This window comes from Ictidomys tridecemlineatus, chromosome 5 (assembly GCF_052094955.1).
Source record: "Ictidomys tridecemlineatus isolate mIctTri1 chromosome 5, mIctTri1.hap1, whole genome shotgun sequence".
In the NCBI taxonomy this organism is placed as follows: Eukaryota; Metazoa; Chordata; class Mammalia; order Rodentia; family Sciuridae; genus Ictidomys; species Ictidomys tridecemlineatus.
In genome coordinates this window covers 18342104-18363010 of record NC_135481.1, presented here as the reverse complement: position 1 = coordinate 18363010, position 20907 = coordinate 18342104, and the positions used below count along the sequence as shown (strand labels likewise).

The 20907-nt window shown below is 43.6% G+C and overlaps 1 protein-coding gene across 1 annotated transcript in view; it reads left to right on the top strand.

Moving 5' to 3' along the window:
- Znf609 (zinc finger protein 609) overlaps positions 1–17900 on the top strand; it is a 226295-nt gene extending 208395 nt beyond the window's left edge. The window contains exon 10 of the mRNA XM_078048886.1: positions 13043–17900. The gene's annotated coding sequence lies outside the window, so the exon portion shown is untranslated. The remainder of the gene's footprint in view (positions 1–13042) is intronic.
- The last annotated feature ends 3007 nt before the right edge of the window (positions 17901–20907 follow it).

Below are 20907 nucleotides of genomic sequence, written 5' to 3'. Positions count from 1 at the left end.
CTGTCTCTTCATCTTGGAGACACATCTCAGATCAATGGTCCATGCTCCAATCACTGGCCAGTCACATGGTTATCAGAAGCCAAATCTCTGTAGGTCATGATCACAGCCACATCATAACAATTGTGGAAGCCACCATCACTGACTTGTTCACAGTCACTTCAAGTCACAATCAATGCAGGCTACTTCAGTCAATCATGCAAGGTTACTAATGCACAGCCATCTCCATTCACTATCCCTGCTGGTCCTTATCACAGACAAGTGCCAAAGAGTCACAGTCACTGTGGTATAGACACCTCAAATCAGAGTCATAGCAGGTCACAATTACAGGCACTTTAAGACAATCAGGTTTTTAACTCTGTTCATAGTCAACCCAAATTGCAATCAAGAGATAGTGTACTTTCAGCTCATAGTGGTTCACTGTCACCTCAAATCACATCCATTCATTTATTCAACAATAATTATTGAGCAACTACTTACTATGTGCCTCAAGCATGGGCTAGAGTCCAGGAATACTCAATGATCAGCTAGACAAGGTTCCTGCCTTGGATGTCACAATCTGCTCTGAGTGAGAGACACAGAGAGCCCATCACAATACAAGGTGAGTACTCAGTATGAAGGAGGCAACAGAGAAAGTAATAGGGAAGAAGGATGGCTTCCCAGAAAGTGTGGTACTCCATACCAGAGGTCACTATGACTTCTAGTTCACAATAGCCCCAAATCACAAATGTCACACATCATGGCCATCTCAGGACACAATGTTGAACCCCAACGCAAAGAAAAGACCACCAACTCCAATTTTAAATCAAATTAAAGCAAGCTTGTATTTGTGTACACAAAGAGAGCTGATCAGTGCCTGTCTCTCCTAATGCAGGCCAGCAACCTAGCTCTCCAATAAGGGGATGCTTGAGAAGTTACAAATAACAGGGTTTTAACAAACATAATACAAAGGCAGATAGTAAGTTAATGATCTACATGGCATGATATTTCAAGGTAGGGAGTAAATTCAGATCCTAACAGCAGAATTTATGAGGCACCACTGAGGTTTCAGAGAGGGTTGCTATCTGGTCAGGGAAAGCCAGGTATGGGTGATTTCAAGGCACGGGCAGGAATTCCAAACAAGTTTAGAAATCTCAGTAATTTATAGTAAAACAGAAATTAACTTTTCATGACTTTGTGACAAGATGGCTCCCAATCTTAAAATGGAATTAGTATGGGTTCATCAACATTTATTCACAAGCCTGCTTTTGGATTTTAGATGATAAGGATGTAGGGAAAAAAGAAAAGTTGGAGCAGGGCACAGTGATGCATTCCTATAAACCCAGTGGCTTAGGAGGCTGACGCAGGAGGATTGCAAGTTCCAAGCCAGCCTCAGTAAAAGTGAGGTGCTAAGCAACCCAGTGAGACCCTGTCGCTACATAAAATACAAAATAGGGCTGGGGATGTGGCTCAGTGACCCAGTGCTCCTGACTTCATGTGGCTCAGTGACCCAGTGCTCCTGACTTCAATTCCTAGTATCAGAGAGAGAGAGAGAGAGAAGAAGGAGGAGGAGGAGGAAGAGGAGGAGGAGGAGGAGGAGAAGAGAGAGAGAGAGAGAGAGAAAGGAAGGAAGGAAGGAAGGAAGGAAGAAAGGAAGGAAGGAAGGAAGGAAGGAAGGAAGGAAGGTTGGAAGGTTGGAGCTACCAGACTTAAGCTTTTTCACAAAAATTAAAGTGGCAAATGATACCAGGACGGTCCCATCTCTGGCTCACTTTAAGATCCTCTATCTTATCACTTCAGCTATCCTTAGCTAGTCTTTCAAGTTCATGCCAGGTATGCTTTTACGTGTATAACAGAATCAGACAAGTGAACCCAGCTCTAATCCACCTGGGAAAACCTCCTGGTTCTCAAAGGGAGCTGGGATGCCTAATTTTTGCCAGTCCATGGACAAGTAACCCTTTGGTCTGAAGGAGTTTCTGGTCAATCATTTGGCAAATACTAAGAATTCACTATGTCATGAATAGCAATCATTTATTGAGCATCATGCTATAGCACTACTTGTTACAATTCCTCACCATTATTGTATAATGAAGAGAATAAAACCTTAGGTAGGTGCTGGGGACGTGGCTCAAGTGGTGCTCGCCTAGCAGTGTGAGGCACTGGGTTCTATTCTCAGTACCACATAAAAACAAAATAAAAATATCGTGTTCACCTAAAACTAAAAAACAAATATTAAAAAAAAAACTTAGGAAGTTTTATTCTGTTAGCTAATATTTATTGTGGGCCTATCTATACCAAGTAAGTCAGTTTACTTGCCTATTTCAAAGCTATTAAATGGTAAAGTTAGAATTTGGACCCACCGTTGCCTAGTCCTGTGTTTTGCCTAGATTCATTTGGTGGAGGAATCAGAAGCTCTCTGCCACCAGCTTGCTGTTTGAATGAGTGACCACTCTTATGGAAACCAAGTCAGCCAGTAAAAAATTCACAAAGATGGGAGCCATCTTCCTCTAACATATATTGTCCTATGATATCCCCTTGCTATTTAAATTAACTAAAATGAAATAGAGGTTGGGGGGCATAGCTTACTTGGTGACAGAGTACTTGCCTAGCATGCATGAAGCCCTGGGTTCCATCCCTAGCACAAACACACAAAAGCTATGTGATGCAACATGAATAAGACAAATATAATCAGGCTGGGGATCTAGCTCAGTTGTAGACTACTAGCCTAGTGTGGGAAAAGCCCTGAGTTTGACCCCCAGCACCAAAGAAAAAAAAATGAATAAGACAAATCTGAATTTGACCATTTGCTAGCTCTATGACTTTGGACTAGTCAAGGCTACTGAGGGCCTATCTTGTCCTCTGTGAAAAACAGGACCATAGCATTGCCTTCCAAGATTGCGGTATTACAAAAAATAGTGTCTGTGAAAGCACCTAATCCAATGTCTAGAAGATGTTCTATAAACATAAATTTAGGGGGTAGGCAGGGGATGTGGCTCAAGCGGTAGCGCACTCGCCTGGCATGCGTGCGGCCGGGGTTCGATCCTCAGCACCACATACAAACAAAGATGTTGTGTCCGCCAAAAACTAAAAAATAAATATTAAAAATCTCTCTAAAAAAACAAACTAAATTTAGTCCCACTTCTATCTGTATAAAAATCTACTCTCCAGAAAAGATCTGATGAAAGCTAGTTTATAATGATAGAATTCATAAATGATTACTGATGCAAGATACAGAGGAGAGAGGGAAGGAGGTGAAATAAAAAAGGAACATCATTAGCCACCTTTCAAGCATTTAACATGCCTTTCTTATATGAACTATACTCCAAGGTAACAAAATAGATGGATGTGAGGTGATTCTGAAAACTATAAAGAGTGAGTAACAAGTATTCAACCTGATTTTCTCTAGGAGTGAGTCTCTAGGCAATGAGTGAAGAAGGAAGGTTAGAAAGTCTTTTTTTTTTTTAATCTTTTTACTTATTCATCTTTATTGTTGTTGTAAATGGACTGAATACTTTTATTTATTTTTTTAATTTTTATGAGGTGCTGCTGTGGATTGAACCCAGTACCTCATTGTGCTGTGCAAGTACTCTGCCACTAAGCTACAGCCCCAGCCCCCAATAAAGCTTTTCTCTCTCTCTCTTTTTTTTTTTTTTTTTTCTTTTGGTTCTGGGGGTTTAACTCAGGGCCTTATGCATGCAAGGCAAGCACTCTACCATCTAAGCTATATCCCCAGCCCTAAATCTTTTGTAATGCTGGGAATCAAACCCAGGGCTGCCAGTGTGCTAGGAAAGCAGGAAAGAACGCTACCACTCAGCTATATCACCAGCCCCGATGATACCATTTTGCAAACTCTTAAGGTGATCATGAATCTACACAATGATTTTTGGTAGCTGTTAAAGTTACAGAGAGATATGTGAGGGTTATGCCTCATAACCACATCAACAACCTATGATGTATTCTTGCCAAAACTTTGAACCTAAATCAGAGCAAACTTTTATATATGACTACCATTTACAGAAAAATAAAAAGAGACAAAAGAACTGTTAAATGTCACCCCAGGAATGCAATCAGGGGCTGGGATTGTGGCTCAGCAGTAGAGCACTTGTCTAACACATGCGAGGCCCTGGGTTCGATCATATAAAGCACCACATAAAATATACAAATAAGAAAAATGTATTGTGTCCAAGTGTGTGTGTGTGTGTGTGTGTGTGTGTGTGTTGTGTGTGTGTATTGTGTGTGTGTATAATTTTTTTTTAAAAAAAGAATGCAATCAATGAGGGGCTGTGGCTGTGGCTCAGTGGTAGAGCATTTGCCTCGCACTTGTGAGGCACTGGGTTCTATCCTCGGCACCACAATCAATCAATCAATCAATCAATCAATAAATACATTGTGTTCATCTACAACTAAAAAAAATTTTAAAAAGAATGCAATCAGCAAAATCCCTAATGTGGGATCATTCTAAAGATAAAAAGTCTGTTTTTTCACTAAAGAAGTGGGAAAGGGGAGGGAAAACATGTAGCTTAATACAGACTTAAGATGGGCTGGGGATGTAGCTCAGTTGGTAGAATGCTTGCCTCATATGTACAAGGCCCTGGGTTCAATCCCCAGCACACTCACACACTCAAAAAAAAAAAAAAAAAAAAAAAAAAAACTTAAGAGATATAAAAAACGTGTGTTGGCACACTCCTATAATTGCAGTGACTAAAGCAGCTGAGGCTAGAGGATCACAAGTTCAAGGCCAGCCTGGGCAACATGGTGAGGCCCTATCTCTCAAAATAAAAATATAAAAGAACTGGGGATGTAGCTCAGTAACAGTGTGCCCCTGAGCTACGAAAAAAAAAAATTAGGGCTGGGGATGTGGTTCAAGCGGTAGCGCACTCGCCTGGCATGTGTGAGGCCCAGGTTCGATCCTCAGCACCACATACCAACAAAGATCTTGTGTCCGCCGAGAACTAAAAAATAAATATTAAAAATTCTCTCTCTCTCTCTCCTCTCTCACTCTCTCTTTAAAAAAAAAATTATATAGAGCCACCAAAGGTATAACATGAGGCTCCTCTTTTTCGTTGCTAACTCAAAGAACCCAACTGTTAAAAAAAAAAAAACCACCACCACCACCAACAAAATATATATATATATATATATATATATATATATATATATATATATATATATATATATAAATATTTGTGTGTGTGCGTGTGTGTGTGTGTGTGTGTGTGTGTGTGTGGAGAAAGAGCTATGGAAAGAATGAGAGGGAGAAAGAGAATATCAGGTGTAGTTATGACACAAAAGTATACCTCTGTAATCCCAGCTACTTGGGAGGCTGAGGAAGGAAGTTGGCAAGTTTGAGGACACCTTTGGCAACTCAGTGAGACTCTTTCTCAAAAAAATAAAAAGGGTTGGGAATGTAGCTCAGTGGTAAAGCAGTTATCTAGCGTATGTGAGGCCTTGGATTCCATCTGTAAAATAAAATAAAATAAAAATGGAGTCCTAATTCTCCTCCTCCTTCTGGTTATTGACCTCAAGTCAGACACATGTACTCTTTGTGCCAGTTTCTCATCTAAAATTTAAGGGTAGGAATAAACTCATAAAAAGTCATTCCCACTCTAAGACCTTTTAGGGGCTGGGAGTATAGCCTAGTAGTAGAGTGCCTGCCTAGCATACATGAGGCCCTGGATGTGATCCACAGTATCAGACACACACAAAAAAATGCCTTTGAGATTCCCAAATGACCACACATGTATGGTCAAGCTAAAAGGAGATGAGAATCATTTAAAGGGTGAAACCAAACATCAGGGGAAAGAGATTCAGGACTCATCTCCACTGTATCCTGGAACCATCTTGGATATGGCAGAAGGGTATGAGGTTGGCCTCTTGTGACACCTATCCAGAGTCCACCTCCCAGGGTCTATCTTGGATCCCACTACCAACTCCTGAACCAGGATCCATGGGGAAGGGGGCAGAATACCAGGTTTTGAGAGAGCAAAAGATTTGTGAGGAACCCTGCCCCTTGGCTCACAAGTCAGGAAGTGCCTGGCAGAGGTGAGGCAGTTGAAAGTACTAGAACTGGGAGGAAGCAATGGTAGTTTTGCCTGGGGCGTAGGGTTCCGGTCCCAGGAAGATCATTATTTTAGACCAACAGGAAAAACAAAATTAGCGGTTCCCACCAACTTCTCAGCCCCAGGAAACTGGAAATGCCTGGCCGATTCCCTTCTGTTGCTCTGAGAATGGCCCCAGGGCCTGTGAGCACTTCCATTCCTCCTGCCAAGGTGAGAAGGCTTTGTCTAGAAGACAGAATGAGATCTCAGGACTCTGGAGCTTTTGTTCCAACAACTTCTCATTCTCGGGACATGCATTCCCTAGCCCCGAGACAAATGTGAGAGAAAAATGATCCTTTCTTCCTACTCGCTCCCCACTAGACAAAATTCCCACCAAATTCTGGCTTTAGCCCCTCAGACTTGGAGCTCCAAGTGGAGTGTGGGAGTGTGAATGAAAAAGGAAAGAGGCAAACCAAAGGAGGGAAAAGGAGTTGTCAGGCTGTGTGGAATCTTCTAGGGATGGAGAGGCTTGAGGAAGGCCACATTTGGGGAAGCCATCTGACAGGGAGCAAGGCAGCCAAGGGTCAGAGACCATGACCTATGAGGACTCCTCCTGGGCTTTGGCTCCAGGCTCTGTGCCCATTCTCTGATCTGCCACATTGTTCATCTATTTCCTCCTCTGGAAGTAGTAAGGGGGTGGAGAGGGCCAGGGATTCACGGCCTGGAGTAAATGAAGCAGGGTGGAGCTTCCACTGGGGGAGGGGGGCCTGGGTTAATTCCCATGACTGGCTGCCCTTCCGGCTGTCCTGGGACTGCGTGGGAAAAGGTCTTGGGAGTGCACTTTGTGTGTGTGTGTGTGTGTGTGTGTGTGTGTATACATACGCGCATGCATGCACTTTCATTTGTGTCTGACTGCCTTGCCTGGCTTTAGTCACAGGACAAAGCCCTTTGAAAACTAGTTACCACTGGGCTCTCTTCTGGGAGAGGCATACAAACATGCCCCAATGCCTGAGAGAAAGACACTGGAGGCCTTAGGACTATTTCCCTGGAGGTGGTGAATCTAGATGGTGACTTCCCTGAACTTCTAGGATGCTTCTAGAACCATTTGCTAAGCTCCAAGCTTCCTAGCAGAGCTCTATGACTTGCTGGATATTGGAGAGGAGTAGGAACCAGATGTGGAGAATAAAGTCAATCATTCCCACTGCATCTACTTAAGCTGAGAATCCTTCACAGCTACTTAGAGCTTAGAGCCAAATGCATGATGGCAGACCAAAGGCCATATGCAGCCTGTAGATACATGCTTTGTTTGGCCAATATACTGTTTAAGAATTTTGATCCAGCTACTCAGGAGGCTGAGGCAGGAAGATGACAGGTTTAAGGTCAACATGGGCAACTTAGATCCTGTCTCAAAAGAAAGAAGAAAAAAAAGTGGGTGGGAGCATGGATGATGGATGTAGCTCAGTGGTAGAATGCCCCTGGGTTCAACCCCCAGTGCTGGGAAAAAAAGAAAAAAAAAAACTCTTTTTTTTAGTCAATATTGAGAGATTACTAAATTCACTAAAATTCATTAAAATCCCAATTATTACAGTCTTTTGAAAAATCAGAAGATACAGAATATTGATACACACTGGCCTAGGACAATAGCTGACTGGACTCAATAATGGCTGTTCCCATTAGAAGGAGCTTGGGCAATTGATTTTACCACAGTCCACATTACTCCCCACTTGTCCCCAAATCTAAGGCTGAGTATCTGTTGCTGCTGCTCCTCACACTGGCATGATTATTCCATAGTTTTCTGTGCTCTTGTCTTTATAAACAATGAGGACACAAAAGAAACCAAGAGAGCCACCTGTTTCTAGAGCATACTTTCACCCAGCCAGGCACATTTCTAAGCAAGCCAAGATGAAGTTTGATGTCCTTTTACCACCTTTTCTGTCCCTCCCCTTCACTTTCTAGTGGCATAGTGTGGTTTTGTTTGTTTTTTTGTGGGGAGTGGGGCAAGTACTGGGAATTGAACTCAGGGGCACTCGACCACTGAATCACAGCCTTATTTTGTATTTTATTTAGAGACAGAGTCTCACTGAGTTGCTTAGTGCCTCACTTTTGCTAAGGCTGGATTGGAACTCAAGATCCTCTCATCTCAGCCTCCTGAGCCCCTAGGATTACAGGTGTGTGCTACCACACCTGGCCTCCAGTGGCATAGTGCTTAATGTCATTCTTTGGCTATGAAATGTCATAGGTCTTGTGCTAGAATTACCCCCTACTCCTTCCCTTATTCCTAAATCATAATTCTAATTTTCTCAGTGAGCAAAGCATAGTTGCAAGACACGAAAGAGTAATAATAAAAATCTAGTAGTATATTATCAGCTCATCCCCCAGCCTCAGGTTGCTAATGACCCTGTGAGAAAGCTGACACTTCTTAGCTTAAGTGTTCTCTCATGCAGAGACATGTGACATGTGCTTGGGAATACAAGGAAATACATCCAAAGGAGTTTACGCCAAACTGAAAACGAAGGTCACCTCCAGAGAAGTAGAGAAGGAAGAAGAAATGGGGGTGATGGCTGAGTGCAGTGGCACATGCCTGTAATCCCAGTGACTCACAGGCTGAGGCAGGAGGATTGCAAGTTTGAGGACAGCCTCACCAACTTTACGGAAGCCCTAAGTAACTTAGCAAGACTGTCTCAAAATAAAAAAGTTAAAAAGGCTGAGGGTGTATCTAGCTCAGTGGTACAGGGACTCTGGTTTCAATCACTAGTACAAAAAGAAAAAAAAATAGAAACTATGGTCCCAGGCCTATCCTTAAAATTTAAATTTTTCTTTATAAGAAGATTATAATCATGCATAATTTACTTAATTAAAAACAATAATGAAGAGAAATGTCTTAGTCTCATACCTGTTAGTATGATCCCAGCTTTCTTTTCTCTCAGATGACTGCCCTCCATGATCTGGTCCACTCACAATTCCCTGAACATGCCTTAATTTTTCTTCCATACTTAATCTCTCTCTTCCTTCTATTCAGAATACCTTTCTCCTGGACTGGGGTGGTGGCTCAGTGGTAAAGCACCTGCCTAGCATGTGCAAGGCACTGGGTTTGATTCTCAGCACTACATAAAAATAAAAAAAATAAATAAAGATCCATTGACAAATAAAAAATATTTAAAAAAATACCTTTCTCCTACTCTTCTACTAAGCCATCTCCAGCATAGCTCTCAAAACTGTGTTTTTTTTTTAATAATTTGGCTCATGTATACCCTAAACACTTTTGGGGTGGGGAGTACTGGGGATTGAACCCAGAGGTACTTAACCACTGAGCCACATCCCCAGCCCTATTTTGTATTTTATTTAGAGACAGGGTCTCACTGAGTTGCTTAGTGTCTCACTTTTACTGATGCTGGCTTTGAACTCACAATCCTCTTGCCTCAGCCTCCAAAGCCACTGGGATTACAGGCATGTGCCACTGCATCTGGCCCTAAGCACTTTTTAAAAATTATGTAGTCCTGGATAAAGTTTATTTTTTAAAATATTTTTAGTTGTTGATGGACCTTTATTTTATTTATTTGTATGTGGTTCTGAGAATTGAACCCAGTGCCTCACACATGCTAGGCAAGCACACTTCCATTGAACTACAACCCCAGCCCTATTTTTAAAAAATACTTTTTAGTTGTCAATGGACCTTTATTTAATTAATTTGTTTATTTATATGAAGTGCTAAGGATTGAACCCAGGGTCTCACACATGCCAGGCAACTGCTTTACCCCTGAGCCACATCCCCAGCCCGCACAGCCCTATTTTTTAATATATATTTTTCAGTACCCTTGGGATTGAACCCAGGGCACTCTACCACTGAGCCTTTTTTTTTTCTGATTTAACTTTTTTTTAATCTTTATTTTATTTATTTATTCTTATGTGGTGCTGACGCTTGAATTCAGGACCTTGCACATGCTAAGTGAATGCTCTACCGCTGAACCACAACCCCAGCCCTGAACCTTTAATTTTTGAGACAGAGTCTAAGTTGTTGAGGCAGCAACTTAGTTGTGATCCTCCTGCCTCAACCTCTGGAGTTGCTGTAATTTATTGAAGATAACTTTCTGGAAATTGATTCTCTTAAACATAACCCTGCCCATCTACCCTTGTAAAAGTCTTCCTACAAAGCTGAATGCCTGTAATTCCAGCTACTCGGGAGGCTGAGGTGGGAGGATTGCAAATTTGAGGCTAGTCCAGGCAACTTAGCAAGAATTTGTCTCAAAATAAAAAATAAGAAGGTCTGAGATTTAGCCCAGTGGTAGAGGTGCCCTAAGTTCAATCCTCAGTGCTGAAAAAAAAAAAAAAAAAGACTAAAAGTCCTTTTATGCCTCTGGAGACACAGAACTTTAGTTGAAGACTGCTACTCCCTTTGTGGAGCCTGCCCTGACCAGCCTCTGATATCCCTATAATTGTTATTGCCTATCCTACCTATATTGAAGCCACTGGGAGTTGGTTACCTTTCCATAAATGTGTATCATGTTTTCTTTATTTTATTTTATTTTTTTAGTTATAGGTGGATACAATATCTTTGCTTTATTTTTATGTGGTGCTGAGGATCGGACCCAGTGCCTCACGCATGAAGGCAAGCACTCTCCCTCTGAGCCACAACCCCAGCCCGTGTATCATGTTTTCTTAACAACCATAGTCTCTTAGAGGATGTGAGCCATATCTTCAAGTTCATTATATGCTCCACACTATCTAGCAGGGATATCTAGAAAATGTTTGAATTCTTTTGGGCTGAATTAGACTCTTTTCTTCTAATCAATGAACTTGAAATGATAAAAGTTTGTTCTTAAATCACGATTGATTACGGGGTTCTTTTTTGTTGTTGTTGTTGGTGGTGGTGGATTGAGACCCGGGCTTCATGGCTTGGCCACTGCCACAGAGCTCCAACCCAGCCCTTACAATTACAATTGAGATGAAAGCCAGGCTTCTCCATCCCATTCTCCTTCATATAATAGGGATGCACATCCAACTGAATGTAATGAGGAGCCCTTGAAGGCTTTTTTTTTTTTTTTTTTAATGGTACTACAGATTGAACCCAGGGGCACTCTGTGAGCTACACCCCAGCCCTATTTATTTATTGTTTATTTTATTTTGAAACAGAGTCTTGCTAAATAACCTAGGCTGGCCTTGACCTTGGTAATCCTCCTACCTCAGCCAGCCAAGTAGCTGGAATTATACACATCACCACTGTGCCCTATTTTGAAAGCACTTAAAAAGGTCTAGTAGGTGGGTTTTAGGCAGATCAGTCTGATACCAGAGACTGCTGGTTGGCTGGGGGACAGAGGTGGGATGAGGTGAGTGTAAAAGGAAAGACAGCTAAGGGCAAACATCCAGATAAAAAGTTGCTCCCAAGAGGTGAGGCGCGGCCCTCACTGGCAGGTATGTCGGGGAATGGCAAGCCACACTGTACCCTAAAGGAGTGACTCCAGCTGCCTTCCTGACCCTCCAAACCTGAATAAAAAAAACTGAGATGACAACTCCCACTCCTTCACCAGCCACAATCAGTCTTTTTCAGCACCCATCCTCCCCCCTGGTGGCCTCTTGTAGCATTGTGGACACATCATAATAAGAAAGGCCTATTCTGGTTCTTCCTCAGAGATCAGGATTGATGTGGGTGAGAGGAAGAAACTCAGGTAACCCAGCCTTCATGATTTGCCCTTTGCTAGCTGTAGAAGAAGAACAGAACAATAGAGGGAGAGACTGGTGCCATACATAGAGGGGATAACTAAGCCCTAGGGGGCTGATTTTTGTCCCCAAAACTCACTGCACAAAGTGAAAACTAGAAGGCATCTTTGATCTGAAGTTGCAAAGTGATAAGCACATGCATCATTCTTTAGCCTGTTAAAGTTTCAATGTCTAGTTTTTCTGAAAAAATCAGAATTAAGCCATATGGGGCCCCCATCCTGCTAAACAGCAATTCACTGGGGCTGAGGATGGCTGCATGAGCTCGGCAGGGCTCAGTCACCCAGGCCACCTCCCTCAGTTTCCTTATTACCCTACTCTGCAGATTTGTAACTCTTGACCAAGCCCAGAGTTTCATGATAGAGAACAGGGTTGAAACCTGTAATCCCAGTGACTTGGGAGGCTAAGGCTGGAGGATACCAAATTTGAGGCCAACCTCAGCAACTGAGGGAGACCCCAAGCAACTAAGTAATACCCTGTCTCAAAATATAAAATGGGATGTGACTCAGTAGATGAGTGCCCCTGGATTCAATCCTCAGTACAAAAAAAAAAAAGAACAGAGTGGAAAAACATCAGGTCAGGGATCCACCCAGTCAGTCAGTGCTTAAATTGCCCCCAGAACATCCCCATTAAACATCATCATCCAGTACATGCTGGAAGACCTTCAGGGACAAAAATGTCATTGCCTTAAGGCAGTTATGTCTCTGGACAGCTTCCACTGCTTTCACTGGGTGGGGACTGCCACAGAATCTGGGTTCCCATGAGGATGTATGTCCAAAGATAGGAAGACACTTGCCTATAATATGTCTCTGAAGTGAAGTTGCCAGTTAGCTGGCTGGGGTCAGATACCACCAAGGACCCTGGACTGGGCTGGTGAATGAGTGACAACGCAGGATCTGTGCCCTAGAGGAGCTTCCAGTCTGGGTGGGGACAAGCCAGGCTTATGTAGGGGGACCTGAGAGAGAGGCCAGTGGGAATAACAGTACAATGAGATGGAACCGTCTTGAATCTGAGCTTGCAGGGGGTCTGTTCTTGCCATTCCAGTGGGAATAAAACCTTCCCAGCATGAGAAATGCAAGCTCTGAAAATAGCAACTGTTACTCAGCCCAGTGTCATTACTGTGGGCATGTAGGGGGTTAATCAGTAAGTTGAAAGGGCACAGAGGTAACCAAATTGACTTTATTTATTTATTTATTTGATGATGGTGGTGGTACTAGAGATTTAAGCCGAGGGTGCTCTACCACTGAGGGTGCTGTACCACTGAGGGTGCTCTACACCCCAACCTTTTTAATTTTTAATTTTTTATTTTGTCACAGGGTCACATTAAGTTGTTGAGACTGGCTTCAAACTTGCAATCCTCCTGCCTCTGCCTTCCAGGATTACACCATAACCGGCTCTGACTTGAACTCCTATGACACCGTGTCAGAACACCATGAGTTTTATGTCAATTGTGCACATCCAAATGGATTTGGGTGCGGCTTTTTCCCTCCTAGGGCTGAAGCTTCTCCATTGGTGAACCAAGGACACTGAATCAAATCTGTCAGTCTAATACTCACTTTTGTGTCCTCGGTGGCAGCAGTTTGTTATCATCTAGAATGTATATCTTTTGCAAATCCAGAAGGTGCCCCATGAATGTTTGTGACTTACTGCCCTACTCTGTCTCAGAGAGCATTAGACACCCAGATAGCTCAGAAAAACAGACCCTCAAGTAGCTCCAGGCAAAGTTCATCCTGGAGGACCAAAAGGGAGAGATATGGGAGGCTTGTGAGCATTTTCAGCCACAAGAGGGTGCCCCAGCTTCATGGCCAAGCCAGCACCTGAGCAGAGGGAGGCTGTATCAAAGGCCACCGGCACAGTACTAAGTGTGAGGTGAGCAGAAACCTCACCTTGATCACCAGGAAGCCAAGACAAGGAGCCTGAGATGTAAATGCAGGTGGCCACAGAACCAGAAGGGGGCCAAAGAGAGAGAAAGGTACTTGTGGGGGAACTATCAGGCATGTCTAGAGCAACATAAGGAAATGAGACCTGGAGCAGTGTCACCCCGAGGTTTCCTGTTACCTGGAGGATGAAGACAATGCTCAGCCTAAAAGAGATCAGTGCAATGTCTTGACCTGAGGGCACAGGGAAAGAGGGACCAAAACCCAGAGTGTTGGTGGGTCCTGGATAGGCTTTAGAGAACCATGGGAGGAAGCTCTGAAACTAGGAAGGGGTTATTTTGACACAGTTCATCAGGCAGCTACACACAGCAGATTGAAATATATAGATTAAGCAACGCATATGCAAATAAACACCTGGGAATGTGGTCTTTGGGAAAAATCTTAGTGGGGACACTGCTCCGGGGACTTTTCTGCCTTCCTGTTTGCTGTTCTATGGTGCTTCTTGCTCCCTGTCTTTCCTCTGAGACACAGCTAACTTTCAGGAAGCACATTCCTGATTCCAGCACATCTGAGAATCCTGAGAGACTACTTTTACCAGGGGATGGATCCTGGGGTACCCTGCTCTGGAAGCTGAGGAATTATCTTGGGATAGGGAATGGGGGCCTCTTCCTCAGTGCCCACCTCCTAAGTCACCTATGTAGCTATTCTACAGGTCAAGGTCAAGCCAAGAACAATACCCAGCACCCAAGGTCAGGTTCTGGACTCTTGAGGGAAGACAGGTGTAGAACAGTATCTAGGGGGAAAAGAGGGAAAGTGGGGCATTAGGAACCATTAACTCCTAACCCCCGCCTTCCTGATTCCTACTTGAGTAGCTCCATGCCAAGACCCTTGGAATCCAAGCTGTGGACCCCCAGAGGGCAGAAAGTATGCCTTGTTCCCCACCTCAGCACCAAATGCAGCCTCCAGTTGAGAGCAAGTGTTCAATGTGCATTTAATGAAGCAGGGAGCAGTGGAGCATGCCTGAATCCTAGCTACTCCCAGGCTGAGGAAGGAGGATCACAAGTTCAAGGTCAGCCTTGGCAACTTAAGGAAACGCTGTTTTAGAAAAGGGCTGGAGTTGTGGTTCAGTGGTAGAATGCTTGCCTAGCATGTGTGAGGCCCTGGGTTGGATTCTCAGCCCTGCGTATAAATAAAGATCCATTAACAGTTTAAAAAAAAAAAAAGTTTTTAAAAAGGGAGTGGGGACTGGGGATGTAGCTCCACAGTAGCGGGCTTGCCTAGCATGCACAAAACTGAGTTCAATCCCTAGTACCACATGAAAAAAAAATGTTTGGAAAAAGAATGACAATGAGGGAATGAATGGGTAAATTGGTGTGTGGCCCTTCCCCTGATGTGACAAGATCCTCTGGCTTGGCTCATCAGAGCCAAACATGATATTGGAACCTCTCAGAACTTGAACTTTCTGTCCATTAAAAATTATCATTCCCAGATGACCTTCTCAGGATATTTTGAAGATCAGAAACAGGAATCCTTTGTGGTAATAGGGTATGGATTTAGCTTTTAGATCCTTCTCATCCTGCTTCATAATTTTAAGTTATTGAAAACAAATAATTCAGGGCTGGGGATGTAGCTCAGTGGTACAGAGTTTGCCTAGCAGGCTCAAGGCCTTGGTGGGTTCAATCCCAGAAGCATCAAAAAAAAAAAAAAAAAAAAAGGGCTGGGGATGTGGCTCAAGTGGTAGCGCGCTCGCCTGGCATGCGTGTGGCCTGGGTTCGATCCTCAGCACCACATACAAACAAAGATGTTGTGTCTGCCGAAAACTAAAAAATAAATATTAAAAAAAATTCTCTCTCTCTCTCTCTCTCTCTCTCTCTCTCTCTCTCTCTCTCTTAAAAAAAAAAGGAAAAAGAAAAGAAAAGAACAAACCAAATATATATATTTTTTAGACCAATAAAGCTATTCACACTCAGGCAGTATTGTTACAGTTTCTCAAAAATGTTAAATAATAAACTCAGATGTAGGTAGTTGACAATGGCACATATAAAATCCAGTTTGACCAAAAAAAGAAGCAAGTCTACATTGAGATTTTATTTGTTAATTTTTTAAAATTTTATTTTAGTAGTAGAGATTGAACCCATGGGCGCTTAACCACTAAGCCACATCCCTAGCCCTTTTTTATTTTTTACTTAGAGACAGGGTCTTGCTGAGTTGCTTAGGACCTTGCTAAATTACTAAGGCTGGCTTTGAATTTGCAATCTTCCTGCCTCAGCCTCTGAAGCTGCTGGGATTATAGGCATGAGCCACTGCATCCAGCAAGATATTTTTGAATTTTGCTCACTCTCGTTCAGGTTAATAAATTTTTCCCTCCCACAAATGCTCAAGGTTGTATTTTTTACTTTTTGTTTCATAGACTATCTCATCTTTTTTTGTTTTTTTTTGGTGGCACTGGGGATTGATTCCAGGGACTTGTGCATGCTAGGCACATGCTCTATCACTGAGCTACAGACACCCCCAAATTCCCTTTTTAAAATTTTGAGACAGGGCCTTGATAAATTGCCCAGGCTGACCTTGAATTTGTGATTCTCCTGCCTCAGCCTCCTGAGTTGCTAGGATTATAAGCGTGTGCCATCATACCTAACTTCTAACATTTATTTTTTTAATATTTAATTTTTAGTTGTAGTTGGACACAATACCTTTATTTTATTTATTTTTATGTGCTTCTGAGGTTCGAACCCAAAGCCCTGAGCGCTCTACTGCTGAGCCACAACTCCAGCCCTAATGTACTTCTTAATCCAGTAACTAGAAACATTTGATAGCTCTTCTGTTCATTCTGGGTTTCTCTGGAACCAATAGGATTGGTACTCCCGAGAGTTGAAGGAACCCTAGATTTTGTGGGTTTAGAATCACAGAGAATTGTTTTAACTCTGGATGGGGAACTGGAAAACCTGAAAATTGAGCCTTTGCTTTCTCTGGGACCTATTTTTTTTTTTTTAAAGATGTTTATTTATTTTTTTAGTTGTAGTTGCACACAATAACTTTATGTATATGTGGTGCTGAGGATTGAACCCAGGGCCCTGCAAATGCTAGGTGAGCGCTCTACCACTGAGGCCCAGCCCCAGCCCCTCTCTGGGACCTACTAAACTTCAGTTTCCATAGATGCAAAAAATAGAGGAAAATGCATTTCTTGCTTATCTCATAGGGCTTTTATGGGTGATCATCAGAGATAGCAGTGCATGAACATGTTACCCCTATTAGTATTACTACCCTGAAGTCCTGAGTGCTTGGATTAAAAAGGCCAGAGTTAAAAGGCTAGTGGTAACTGGGTGCAGTAGCACATGCCTGTAATCCCAGCGACTCAAAAGGCTGAGGCAGGAGGATCCAAGTTCAAAGCCAGCCTCAGCAAAGGCCAAGCAACTCAGTGAGACCCTGTCTCTAAATAAAATACAAAATAGGGGGGCTGGGGCTCAGTGGTAGTGAACTTGCCTAGCATGTGTGAGGCACTGGGTTCAATTCTCAGCACCACATACAAATACATAAATAAAATAAAGGCCTATCAACAACAATAAATAAATAAATAAATAAAGTTTATTCTTAAAGAAAAAATAGGGCTGGGGATGTGGCTCAGTGGTCGAGTGCCCCTGAGTTCAAATCCTGGTACCAAAAAAAAAAAAAAAAAAAAAGGCTAGTGGTACATGCCTGTAATCCCAGCAGTTAGGGAGGCTGAGGCAGGAGATCCTAAATTCAAAGCTAGCCTCAGGAATTTAGCAAGGCCCTAAGCAACTCAGTAAAACCCTGTCTCAAGATAAAAAATAAAAAGGACTGGGGATTTGGCTCAGTGGTAAATTGCTCCTGGGTTCATCCCTGGTACAAAAGAAAAAAAGAAAAAAAAATGCTAGAGTTAGATCTAGTGCCAAAATGTCTAGGTATTATAGGTATTCTGTAAGTTCCTGGGCCCCTCCTTTGTGTTTCCTTCTCCTTTCTTCTAGGGATTAAAAACATTTTAATGACTATTGATCCATTGAAGAAATAATTAAGAAGGGCAGAAATTGAAATCAACTCAACTTCATTTTGTCATAAAAATAAGAGAAATATGAAAAATATGAAACATGAAAAATTATTTATTTTTAGTTGTAAATGGACACAATACCTTTGTTTATTTATTTTTTTATGTGGTGCTGAGGATCGAACCCAGTGCCTCACACATGCTAGGCGAGTGCTCTCCCACTGAGCCACAACCCCAGCCTGAAAAATGTGTTTTTAAGACAATCATGGAAAACAGTTGAGTACCTACTGTGAACATGTTTTTGTGTTGTCATTAATTCCCATAACCTTGTGAGAGAAAGAAAAGGAGTCACAGAGAAATACATTCACATTCAGAGAGAAATGGTTGGCTCTTATGGAATGAGAGTGTTGTCCTTGTTTGAGAGCCCTCCTGTATTACATTTTCTCTATTACAGATAGAAATGCAGATAGACTATTTGGGTTCTTGCATAAACTGGGGCTAGATGGGTTTTATAAACTCAACAATCCTAACTTCTGTGTAAGAAAGCCAGAGACTACATAGGCTGGACTGAAGCTAGATGGGCCACTGAATGCTTCTCTTTGTCCCTTAATCAAGTAGCAGGATCCAGTATCCCAGGGAAAGATCAGGTCATATTTAGACCAAGATACCTCAAGCAGAAAGCATAGTGTAGCATAATAGGGAGGGGTCTGCTGCCTCCCTCAGCATGTGGTTCTGGAATGGCCATGTGCAGTGGTAGAAGTAGAAGCCAGGAGACATGTCTTCGTACCATTAGAGCTGACCACTTGTCCTGTTTCAATTTGCTCAACTGTAAAATGGGGCAGGGAAATGGACTCAATACTCAGTGATGACATTCTGATTTTGGTTTTTCAGGGTCATCTGAAGCATTCTTCAGAAGACAGGTGTAGGGGTTCGCTCTAAGGTCATGAGGGCAATGACCAAGAGGCATCTGATCTCACTGAATCCCCTCCACACTATTGTAGGGACTCCCATTACTGACTCCACCCAGAGACCAGAGAGCAGGGGAGCCCATGGATGTTGTCCACACTGCCTCTCAGAGTGTGAGGGTGGACTGGGTGATGGGCTATACAGCCAGGGAAAAGCATCAGGACTCAGTCCCTTCTGGTCAACCCTGAGGTATGGTCATGACAGTGATCTGCCCAGCTTCTTTCTCCTCTCACAAGGGTGGCCCTCAGCTCTACCTTAGAGAACATGTCAGGGAGAGTCCTGCTCTTTTGAAGTGGGAGTCAGGGTGGGCCTGTAACTGGGGGTTTTTGCCCCCACCTGTTGGCTTTACAGGAAGTCTTTCTTCCCCATTTTTCACCTTTCTCTTCAGGATCGCCTTCTCTACTCAAGGGCTTAGCCCTGGTTTTGTTTTCTGTATGAGGGATTGTACCCAGAGGCTGTTAACCACTGGGCCACATCCCCAGCCCTTTTTTGTATTTTATTTAGAGACAAGGTGTCACTAAAATTGCTTAGGGCCTTGCTAAATTGCTGAGGATGGTTTGTAACTTGTGATCCTCTTGCCTTTGAGCCTCACCAGTTGGCCAGTTGCAGAGATTACAGGTGTGCACCATAAAGCCCAACTAGTCCTGTTTCTGAAGGGTATTTGCATTCCGACAGAGAACTCAACATCAAAATGGTTTTATTCAAAACTTCAGGAAATGGAGTTCTGATCCCTCCAGTCTTCTAGGTCCTCAAGCAGCCTGAACTTTTATCCTGCACTGATTTCTAGGATGCATGATTCAGACCCCATAGCCTGGAACCTGGGAACCTACTCTAGGTAAGGTCCTGAGAAAAAAGTCGTATTCCTACCCATTAAAAAAAAAAAAAAAAAGGTGTATCTCCTAAAAGTTACTGGCCAGGCAGTAGCTCCCCAGAAAGGTACAGCTGGAGCCATGAGCACCATCTCTGTTGCTAGGAGAGCTGGTTTTGGCCAGGGCACGGGGGCTGCAGGGCTGTACAGTCTCCCAAGCGTCTCTTTAGCACTGACCTCATCAGTGTGTGAAGGAGACATGTACAGATGGCCTCTTCTGCCTCAGGGGAGACTTTAGTGCTACTGGGAAGAGACCCTGATTCAAAGAACCCTGGTATTCCCAGATGCTCAGATCCCTTTCAGGAAGGAAAGAAGATTTATACCTGCCACCAGAGATCAGGATGATACACCTCAGAAAGGAGTAAGTACCTTCTGGAAAGAGCATGGGACAGAGTCAGAACCCAGTGTTTCTGACCCCAGCCTTACTACACCCTTGCCAGGAAGCCCTTATTAAACTATGGGAGGCTCATCAACTCAAGCTCAAGCCAAGCATGACTGTCCATTGAGGCCTTCTGCAGATGCCCTGAGAAAAGCCCTCGTCCAGCTGCAGAGCCTCCTCTGGAATGGCTACAGGACTTCCTGCCCCTTCCTGGCTCCTCCTCTCAGACCCAGGCCTAGCCCCTGCTCAGTAAAGCATGAAGGAGGCCCCCCAGGGAAGCCACAGGCGCAGGGGCCTTTAAATTATGGAGCAGCTTTCTTAGCCCCTCTCAGAAAGGCCCAGGCGCCCCAGCTAAATAATTCACCACCTTGGGAAGACCCAGTGGTTCCTGACATAGCTGAAGTAGGTCAGGCACCGGCTGGGCCCTGTAAGGCTAGCAGCAGCTCTCCCACCAGCACTGGGACAGGTTGCAGGCTGGAATGACCTTGTTTGCTTGACAAGTGAGGTAAGGGGTCTGAGGCAAGAAAGGCACCAATGCCCCTCTTCCCAGAGCCTCCCTCTGGGATCCAGATAACCACCCACCTGCCACCCAGTAACCCACAGGGCCTGTGCCTGCCCTGGCTCTTCCCCCTCCCTCAGAGCACCTGAATGAACCTGTCACCTCTGAGTTTTTAACAGCTGGCACATGCACCAACAGGGAACACCTGAGACTCAAGCCACCTAGTGCAGAACCTGGAATGACACCAGGGTCACACCAGGTGCAGGAGAGGAAGTGACCAGGGTAGCATACCATCCCCTCTAGCTTTTGCTCAGAGGAAGGCTGGAATGAACCCCAGAGGAGGAAGGCTCTGGGGGCCTACCCTGACCTCTAATTCTAGGTACAGATTCAGGTATGGGGTGAAGGTAGGGTGCAGGGGTAGCTCTCCTGGGTGGATGTGGATGGAACTTGTGATCCTCCTGCCTCAGCCTCGCCAGTTGGCCAGTTAGAAATACTGGGTCATCCCTCTAGTAGTAGCTAGAAAGTATTTCCAACTACCAATTCACAGATGAGAAAACCGAGAACCCAAATCACAGAAGGGCTAGGTGGC